At 36.7% G+C, this 10,377-nt stretch overlaps 1 pseudogene; it reads right to left on the reverse strand.

Moving 5' to 3' along the window:
* Positions 1–9,387: 9,387 nt before the first annotated feature.
* Positions 9,388–9,958, reverse strand: LOC101583531 (annotated as a pseudogene).
* Between the last annotated feature and the right edge of the window lie 419 nt (positions 9,959–10,377).

Genomic DNA, 10,377 nt, shown 5'->3' on the forward strand with positions numbered 1-10,377 from the left:
TCTTCTTCTTCTTCTTCTTCTTCTTCTTCTTCTTCTTCTTCTTCTTCTTCTTCTTCTTCTTCTTCTTCTTCTTCTTTTTTGTATTTTAGGGAAAGGTCTACAGGGTGTTCAGGGTCTCACTACTAGATAGGACTCAGAGTCATCCGCCTGTTTACAACCTCCCAAGAAGTGGGAAAGCAGGTACACACCACCACACCCAGGGGTGGGGCTGGCATGGCAGGCCCAATGATGAGCCCCCAGCCCCTGCACCTGTTTGCACGTGCTTTAATCTGCTGAGCTATTTGGCTGGCCCAATTCCATAATCTTCATGTTGAATATATTTTTAAATTATAATTGCTCTTCAGTTGGTAGATACCGAGCACAACAATTGCTAGCAATTTCTTGACTTTCCAATTGCCAGAACAGAACATATGAAGGTATTACTATTTTTCAAAATAATATTCTAGGCCAGTGTAGCCCACTCCACCTCAGTGGAACTACTGGGAAGGAGCCACTGGGCCAGAAGCCAATGCAGCCTGGCAATCTTCTTGGGCAGGGCTCAGCTGGAAGGAACCAAACACAGCAACCAGAACCTCACCAGGTCTTACTACTGAAGTTTGAGTCCAGTACATGTACACACTGTGAGCTGAGGCATACTGCTGGGCCCAGCCTACCCAGTCTGGGGCCCAGAACTATAGGAGTGTCCTTGAGGCACAGAGGTAGCAGCAGGTAACTGGGGTGAGCTAGTCTAATTGGAAGACTCCGAGTGCATAAAGGGTAGGTGCCCAGACAAAACTCAGGTGAACTAACTTATTTATTTTATGTATGTATATATGTATGTACATATGTATGTAGGTAGGTATTTAATACAGGGTATGCAGGGCCTCACAACTTGGATTAGACTCATAGTGATCTTTCTATTTTCAGCCTCCCAAGTGCTGGGATTAGAGGTATGCACCACCATGTCCAGTCTCAATGACAGTCTCAATTGGCCCTGGGGATGGGATCAGCACAGCTTGTGGTGCCAGGGATTGAACGCAGTCCCTGCACTCTGCCTAAGATGGCACTTATTTGGCTGAACTATCTGGCCAGCCATACAAGGGAACTAATTTAAATATAAATTCCCAATTTAAGACCTGTTACATTATAGAGCTATAATGTTTGCTCCTATGGTGCAAAGTACAAAACCATTAGGTATGAAAGTTTGTAAATTTCTAAATTTCACTAGCTGTTATTAATATCACTGATTGTTCTACTGTAAATAGGAAACCATGTCTGCCTTATCCACATGTTTTCCCTTGGGTATTAATATCAGGAGGTGGTTGGATAATAACTTCACCAAAGTGCTACACTGAAGGACAGAGAACAGTTGAAAATGGAAACCAATATCTCACTGTCAGTCAATACAGAAGGTAAAATCTTGGGACACACCTAGAACAAGTATGTCTGAGACAGGAAAGAAACCTAAAAAAACAGGCTCTTTACAGAGAGGGTCTGTCTTTGGTGATATAGCAACTACTACGAAACTTTCACAAAAATGTTATCACAGAAATCAAAATAAAGAGTTTTCTTTGACATAAAAATGACAAAAAAGAAGGAACATAATGCATTATCAGTTCCCAGGCCAACCCAGAACAAAATAGGAGACAGCAGCGTAGAAGAGAGTGGAAGCCACACACCTGAAATCTCTGAAATAATAGCAACTGGAGTAAAGAAACAACTGTAGAGGAATATAGAGGAAATCAGATCAGAGATAATTTCACAGGTAAAAAATGACATAGTAACTATAATGAAAGAATTACTATGCATTTCTAAAGAAGACACTGATAAAAAATAGAGGAGAAAAGAAAAATGATGAAAACCTTGAATGAGCAATGTAGGAAAAAATAGAATGCACAAAGCAGATTCAAAGAGAGAGATATACAATAAATTAAAAATTCCATTAAAAGTTGGCAAAAGCTTTTGAATGAAAGGGAAGATAGACTTTTTCTTTTCTTTTCTTTCTTTTTTTTTTTGTATTTTAGTACAGGGTCTAAAAGATCTATAGTGTTTCAATACACAGATTGGACTCATAGTGATCCTCCTGTTTTCAACCTGCCAAGTGCTGGGACTACAGGCATGCACCACCATGCCATCTTAATCCTGTCACAGTAAGCCCTGGGGGCAGGGGCGCTCTGTCATGCTGGGTATCAAACACCAGCCCTTGTGTCTGCCTAAGCAGGAACATTAATCTGCTGAGCTATCTGGCCAGCCCAAAGATAGACTTTCAGAACTTGAAGACACTGTTGCAGCTAGTAAAAGGTAAGGATATATCTCTTAAACTAGGATCCAGGAAATAATATTTAAATAGCTGCAAGACAGTGCAAGAAGAACAACATAAGACTAGGCATTAGTGAGAAAGAAAAAGACAACAGAAATGACACAAAAAGAATATTGGTAGAAGAAATAGCAGAAAACTTCCCAAATATGGGGTAACAATCTGACATTGAGAAAACTGAGGCAAATAGAACTCCAAATAACATCAACCCAATTAAAACTATACCCAGGGGGCCAGGGAAATGGCTCAGTGGAATAAGTGCTTCCCTGGCAAGCACAAGGGCCTGAGTTCAATTCCCAGTTCCGCCAAAAAATAAAAATAAAAAATAAAACTATACCAGACATATAATAAGCAAGATCCCCCAAATTCAGCACAAGAAACATACTAGAAGCTGCCAACGTAAAGAAATAGTTCACCAGATCACATTTCAAGGAAAACCCATAAGAGTCCTGCTTCAAGGTTGTATATGGTTAGATTTTTGGACTTACATGTAAACATAAGAATTATATAATCCTTTATGCCTATTTTAAAAATATATTCTAATTTTTAAAATCTTTTCATCATATTCTATAGGGAATTAAAGTTCAACATATCAATACTTGATGAAAAATACCTGTTCCATGTTATACCAAAGTTTCTATTTACAAAAATTTCCATGATTTAATACAGACTGTGATAATGGAAAATGTTGCCACCAACTTGGAGTGCACCTTAAAAGATTTGTATCTGTGTATTCATAATGATTAGAATAGATATATAGTTACATTCTCTTGATGAATAGAGGGATTTGTTTTAATAGTGTTTGTAAATAGGATATCATGTCCACATCTTGTACAGCAATTAACCACTGGGAAGAATGTATGTAATGTGTTAATTATTGAAACTTTCCTACCAAAAAAAAAATAAAAAATGAAGGAAAACCCATCAGAATAAGAGCAAATATCTCCTCACACACCATGAAGTCCAGAAGAACACGGAGTGATGTATGTCAAGTCCTACAAGAAAACAAATTCCAACCTGGAATGATATACCCTAAAAAACTCTCTTTTAAGTATAATAGAGAAGTGAAATACTGCATGATAAAGAACAACTAAAGAAGTTCATGAAGAACAAACTAACCCCACATAGAGTACTAAAAGATATTCTTAGAAGATATCAAAATACTCACAATTCCAAGAACAACAACAGAAAGAACCTACCTAACATGGCAAACTATTAAACAAAGGATAAAAGTAGGGAAACAATAAAAGGAAAATAATGTGATAAACATAAGTCAACACATATCAATTATAACCACCAATATAAATGGAATTAATTCAGCAATTAAAAGAAATAGATTGACATAATGGATTAGGAAACAAAATCTAACAATATTCTGCATTCAAGAAACATGTTTAACCCATGAAGAAATACATAGGCTGAAAATCAAAGTATGGAACAAAATACTACATGCTTAATATCTCAGAAAAAATTGGGGTAGCTATTCTTCCCAAAGATAATCTGAACATCAAACCAAGAGTGATCAAATGAGATAAGAAAGGTCACTATATACTGGTTAAGGAAAATTTTTACAGGAGGAAATAATAAACATAATTATGTATGCACCAAATATTCTAGAACCCAACTATATAAGATAAATTTTAAAGGACATGAAAATTTATATAAACAATATCACAATCTTAACAGTGGATCTTAGCATACCCTTATCTAAAAAAGATAGGTAAAGCAGACAAAAAATTAGCAGAGAGTCAGCAGAATCGAACCAAAACTTTGAACAAGTGGACTTAGTGGACATATACAGTTTGCTCCATCCAACAACAACTGAATACACATTCTCTTCAGCTTCCCATGGGACATTTTCTAAAATAGACCACATACTAGCCCATATGTCATTTGTAAGTATATACAAGCAAACAGAAATTATCCTATGTATATTATCTGACCACATTGCAATCAAGAAGGAAAATAATGACAAAAGAAACCACAAAAACCTGTAAAGATATGGAAATTAAATAACACCCTTCTCAGCAACCAATGGGTTACAGATGAAATTAAAGAAAAAATTAAACAATATCTACAATCCAATGAAAAATCAAGCACAATATACTAAAATTTTGGGGGCGCAATGAAAGCAGTTCTCAGTGAGAAATTTATAGCAGTGAACTTACACATGAGAAAAACTGAAAGAGAATGGATAAATACCCTAATGCTACACCTCTAGCCTCTTTAAAAGAAGAGCAAACCAAACTCAGAACCAAAACCTAGATATGGGAGAAAATCATAAAGATTAAAAAAGAAATTAATTCAACTGAGACAAAGAAAACAATAATCAATTAATGAATCCAAAAGCTGGTTCTTTGAAAGATTAAATTGCTGAACCCCTATCCAATCTCCTCAAAAAGAGGAAAGAAAAAAGCCTCAAATTCAAGTAATAAGGAATGAAAAGGGCAAAATTAATACAGATAATGTAAAAATTCAGAAGTCCATCAATAGCTATTTTGAATTTTTTTTTTTTCGGAACCAGGGATTGAATTTAAGCCCTTGTGCTTGCCAGGGAAGCACTTATTCTACTGAGCTATCTCCCTGGCCTTTATTTTGAAAATCTTTACTCTTATAGGATCTAAGATGCAGAAGAAATGGACAGATTCCTAGGTAGGTACAAATCACCAAAACTGAATCAGTAAGATATAAAACCTCTGACTAACTCAATATTAGTCAATGAAATTGAAAATGTAATAAAAATTACCAACAAAGAGAAACTCAGTTTCTGGCAAATTTACAGCTGAATTCTACAAGAAATTTGGAGATTCAATCCCAATATTCTTCAAGATCTTCAATGAAATTGAAAAGGAAGCAATACTCCCAAAATCATTCCTGGAGGCAAGAATTGTACTGACACCAAAGCAGGAGAAAGATCCAACCAAAAAACGAGACATACAGGCCAATTTTTCTCATGAATATAGATGCAAAAACTCCTCAATGAAATCCTTGCAAATAGAATACAGCAAGTGACCAAGACTATACACCAGGACCAGGTAGGATTCATCCCAGGGATGCAAAAATGGATGTGAATTTATAACTGTAATACACTATATTAACAGAACCACATGATCATCTCTATAGATGCAGAAAACGTCTTTGGCAGTCCAACACTCATTCATTATCAAAGACCTACAGAAAAATGGAACAAATGTTCTATATCTCAATCTTTCAGGACTCTACCAGTCACACACATGACATGACTCAAAGTTTCTCCTCAAGAAGCAGAGTTAATTTTGTGTCATAATGGGATTATGTAATACTAAATTAGTTCACTGGATGGAAATGGGAAAACTCTGAGTGTGGATAATGAAAGTCCCATCCTGTATGAGGGTAGCACCAATCAATAGGTTTATAACTTAGAAGGGAACTAAAGAAAAACAGGTAAGCAGGTTTGCTGCTTGCTGCTTCCAGCTTCCTGCCTGCCACAATATGAACTGTTTCTCCTCTGAATGCCCCTCTGCCATGCCACTGTGCCCTGTAACCAACTGTGATCTGAGACGTCTACAAATTATGAGCTGAAACAAGCCATTCTTTAACTTAGAAGGGTTGAGTATTTGGTCCCATGATGACAAAAGTAACAAAGACGTTGCCACATGACGAATTCCACTTACCTGTGTCAGTTAAGATTCACCAGAACATATTTAAGATAATGATATGTACAAATATTTATATAGTATATTAAAGATTTACTACAGCCACTGGCTGGTGGCTTACAGTGGCTGCCTGAAGGATCAGGGGTGAAAGAATGCAAGGTAGCTGTTCATGTGTGCAGAGTCAGAGAATCTAGTAGATCTGGAACTCACTGAACAGTTCAGTATCACTGTGTCAGAAAGCCAAGTGTCTTCATTGGAACTAGAGACAAACATCCAAAGGATATGGCAGAGACTGAAGCTCCTCTAAAGGAGATGAAGCGAGAGGTTTTATCTTTTCTCTTCTTATTCCACCCACATTCAGACAATCTCACCTCTTTAGTTTGCAGCATAGAAGTCAATCATCCAGATACACCTAGAGCGGTGCTCCACTAATTCATTAAACATTTCATAACTGATTCAAATTGGCACTGCAATTAGCTATTACACTCCACTCTTTGTCAATTTGACAACCAGAAATGTGTCTGCAAACCATATTTAGTTTCCAAATACAATAGTAAATTTGTAATTATTCCTAACATGATATAACTGTCCTGAAAACAAACAGAATCATACTAATACTGTCCTCAGAATAGAAGGTATTTTTTCTTTGGTTGTATCACTCTTTCCTTAAGATTGTGTAAGATAAACACTGTAATATAGAGATGAGTACTTAAGTACCACAATGAAACTATTAACATTCTATTAGAAAGGAAAGAAATAAAGATACCTGCTTAATATGTGCATATGTGACTAACATTTTAGTAAAACAGGGAAGCAAAATAAAAAAAAAATTACTGTTCTTTTTTCTGTAACTAAAACAAGGTCGTAGCTGGCATTCATAACGATATCTTTCCACTACTACTCATTGAGTGATCCACTGACCTTCAACGCACACCTTGGTAAGTCCTGGTTCTTTTCCTGGCAAGATAACTCATCCCTACATTCCTGAGAGCTTTGGGCCACTTGTCATTGTTTCTGAACCAATTATTTCAATTTCCATTGACTTTTTAATAAGGGCGTGGTAATACTAGTAGGGGCACTAAAGGTTCTCCTGAACTCCAAATATATCATTCTCTTCCTCCATTGTGCAGTAATAGTCCAGTTTCCCCTTGCTAGCCTGATCAATTTCCCCTGTCAATCCCTAAGACACTTTTTAGTTTGTTTACTCAAAGGTATAAGAAGGCTGTGATGGGAAGTCATAGTTTCTAGTTCAAGAGAGTCATTGTTGTGCTTTCTGGTACAGGTCTTCTACCCTCTGGAACTAAGACTTCTAGGCCAACAGAGGATAAGGCTGTGGAGCCAAAAAGCAACAATTTTACTAGTATGTCAGTAGTGGTCATGGTGAGTAGAACCAACTCGAAGCATGTATTGACTTCTGGAGAACCTTGCACTGGCTTGGAAAGATACTGCCACCTTGCTGGCCCTGTAACTGTATTTCCAAAAGTTCATTCAACTTTTCTATGAATCCATCTGGTTATGAATGGTGAGGGGCATGGTAAGACTAGTGAATTCCAGGAACATGCACCACTTGTTTGGCCATATAATATTTTTCTTGATCAGCACCAGTGCTGTGTAGAATACTAGGATAGTAGCTAAGATATTCCTCAAATAATGGATGGCAGTTTTGCAAGAAGCATCATAGACAGAGAAGGCAAATCCATAACCAGAATAAGTGTTGAGACCAGTAGAGGCATGACATTGCCCTTTCCACAAGGAAAGCAGCCAAATATAATTAACTTGCCACCAGATTGTAAGCTGATTACCCTAGGAAACTGGCATATGGGGAGGTCGGTACTGTTTTTTTCTGTAGGCATATTGGAAAATCATCAGTATGAGACCAACCTTGGAGTGAAATCCGTGTTGCTAAGCCTATGCATAACCTCCATCCCTATCACCCTGGCCACTTCATTCATAAGCTCATTGGGAAATGAGAGTGAAGCCTAAAGGAAAATCTTTACTGCTATTCATCACAGGCCATTTTATCTGCTTAATTATTCAAATCCTCTTTTAAGGTCAGCTTCTGGTTAGCATTTACATGGGACAAACTATACCAGGATTCTTTACTTATATGGTCAAATTCTGTAAAATTGTGGGTTAGATGGTACCCAGGTCATGATGAACAACTTGGGTCTCTTGGTAGCCTGGTGTCCCATATTCAAGCATGCAATGTCCATTAAGGCCTATAAACTGGTTTTTAAAGGAAAAGCAGATCCCTGAAGATGATGGCAGTGCCTTTCTCTAAAATATTAACACCTTCCACTGCAGCTCACCTATGGGGTATCTGCCTGAATCCTCAAACAACATCCCTACAGCAACTCCCTAGCCTCAACTGTTTCAGGATCCAATTAAGTCCATTGCCTATAATTTTCCCAGTTGGGTGACTACAGTCCCCACAGTAAAGGTTTTGCATACAGAGAAGAGCAAGGACAGGGCTTTTGAAGATTGCTGGTGTTCTCATAAGTCTGTTTCATGAGGTATTAATGAGAGGTACACATTATGGATCCTCCCAGTTTGGAATATTAAACTTTTCCTGGCAAATCCACTCCAACATTCCCATTCCCTCAAGCCTTTAAGTCCCTTCATTCATAAAGCAAAGACTATCAGACACTTCTAACACATTCACAGTGAGGCATCTTTGGACTCCTTCCTCTCCCAAGCAGCCAAATTAACTGTTAATATTTCTTTCTCATGTAATGATACAATTTTCCAGTTAACAGAACCATACCAAGGTACAGAATTCTCAGGCATAATGTACAAATCTAAGGAATATAATATCTTTACTAAGTTATAAAACATTTTAAATCAATACAATAGCCTATAACACAATAAAACAATATTTCTATTGGATTTATATATTACTTTAGTGATAAATTTTACTCTAATATAAAAGCTAAGTATAAAATCAGAACATCTGTGGGTTTTAACACAGCAAGTTATGCTATACAAATTAACATTTGTTACAACTATGAGATTTCTCCTTTTATAGTAATGTCCATCATGCAAACTGGTCTAGTTTCCCTCAGAAAGGTCACTTTGTGAATGTAATAGGTGGCCTTGGTTTGTCCTGGGATTGGGCTGAAGTGGGATAAAATCCCAGTGTCTGAAAAGCCTTAGCATTCTACCTTAAGGAAACTCAGTGTCAATTACAAATTTTCTAGTACTTTTTAAAAACACTTGGTACATTTTCCCATAAGTACTAGAACTCTTACAATTAATTATTTAAGTCACACAAATATTACATAATCCCTGTGATTAAGAACCCCTGTATCATTTTGTTTTAATAAAAATCACATAGTCACACTCCAGTTTATTTAGGAATTCTACCTAAAATACTGTTTTATTTTTTAAAAAACAAATAAATACACTGACAGCTTAGAGATGCCTGCTGGACCTGGTATTGTATATTAACTTTAAAGATCATTTCTCTACAGGAGCTGCTGCCACCCCCAGTATCCTTGTAGTCCCTCTTTTGGAAGCTGCCAATTTTTAATCTCGGCATTTAATCTATGTATTAATTATTCCATCGCCTCTCGGCCTTTATTGGCATTTGAAGCTATGGTTCTTGCCATCAGTCCTTCAAGGCAACTGCTGTGGCTGACATCTTTCACTGTGATTTCCTGAGTCAAAACAGTGTTTTCTAGGTCTTGATAATGTGGTTTATCTATGCCTCTCATCTACCGAAACTATACTTACAAATGAAACATTAGCACATTTGAATTCTATTGTTTCTTTACAGGAGCTACTACAAAATGTTCTTGTACATATATTTTGGTTGTCATTGCTCTAGTAATATCTTAATGGAAGGCAGTTCTCGCTTTTGTACTGAGAAGGCTGTGGCTGAGTGGCTTTGAGAAGGGACTATACATCTGCCTAACACATCAACTGCAACCACATTTGCGTTCATCAAGTTTAGATATTTTCTGCATTGCAGCTGTTGTAAAAGTTTGCCACAGGCAGACAGAAGCATGTTCAGTATCCAGATTTTCATGGGCTCAGGGGCCTGCTTAATGTTCTGGTGATGCTAGATGACAATGAGCTGCAGGGGTACACCAATGTTAACAGTTGTTTTTGTTTTACATTCAAAGAGTTGCGACATTATATTCAGAATCTCTACTTAATGGGACCATATTGAGAATTCAGCCTGATTCGGGCATTTATTTCTGCCACTACTTTCTCACATTATTAGTTGTATTTCTTTGCTTTTACTTTGTAAAGAGAAGAAATAATAGTGAAAAAAAAATTAGAAACTACAGAGTCATATTGAACAAAATGACATGAATTCAACAAATGGTTGCTATTTGTATATTGCTGTATTCTAATTAATTGTTCAGATTACCAGATATAGGCATGCAAAATTGGTCAAAAAATAAAAACAAAATCAAGAGAAAAAGAATTTAAATATTAACT

This window comes from Octodon degus, unplaced genomic scaffold (genome assembly GCF_000260255.1).
Source record: "Octodon degus isolate 3935 unplaced genomic scaffold, OctDeg1.0 scaffold00071, whole genome shotgun sequence".
Classification (NCBI taxonomy): Eukaryota; Metazoa; Chordata; class Mammalia; order Rodentia; family Octodontidae; genus Octodon; species Octodon degus.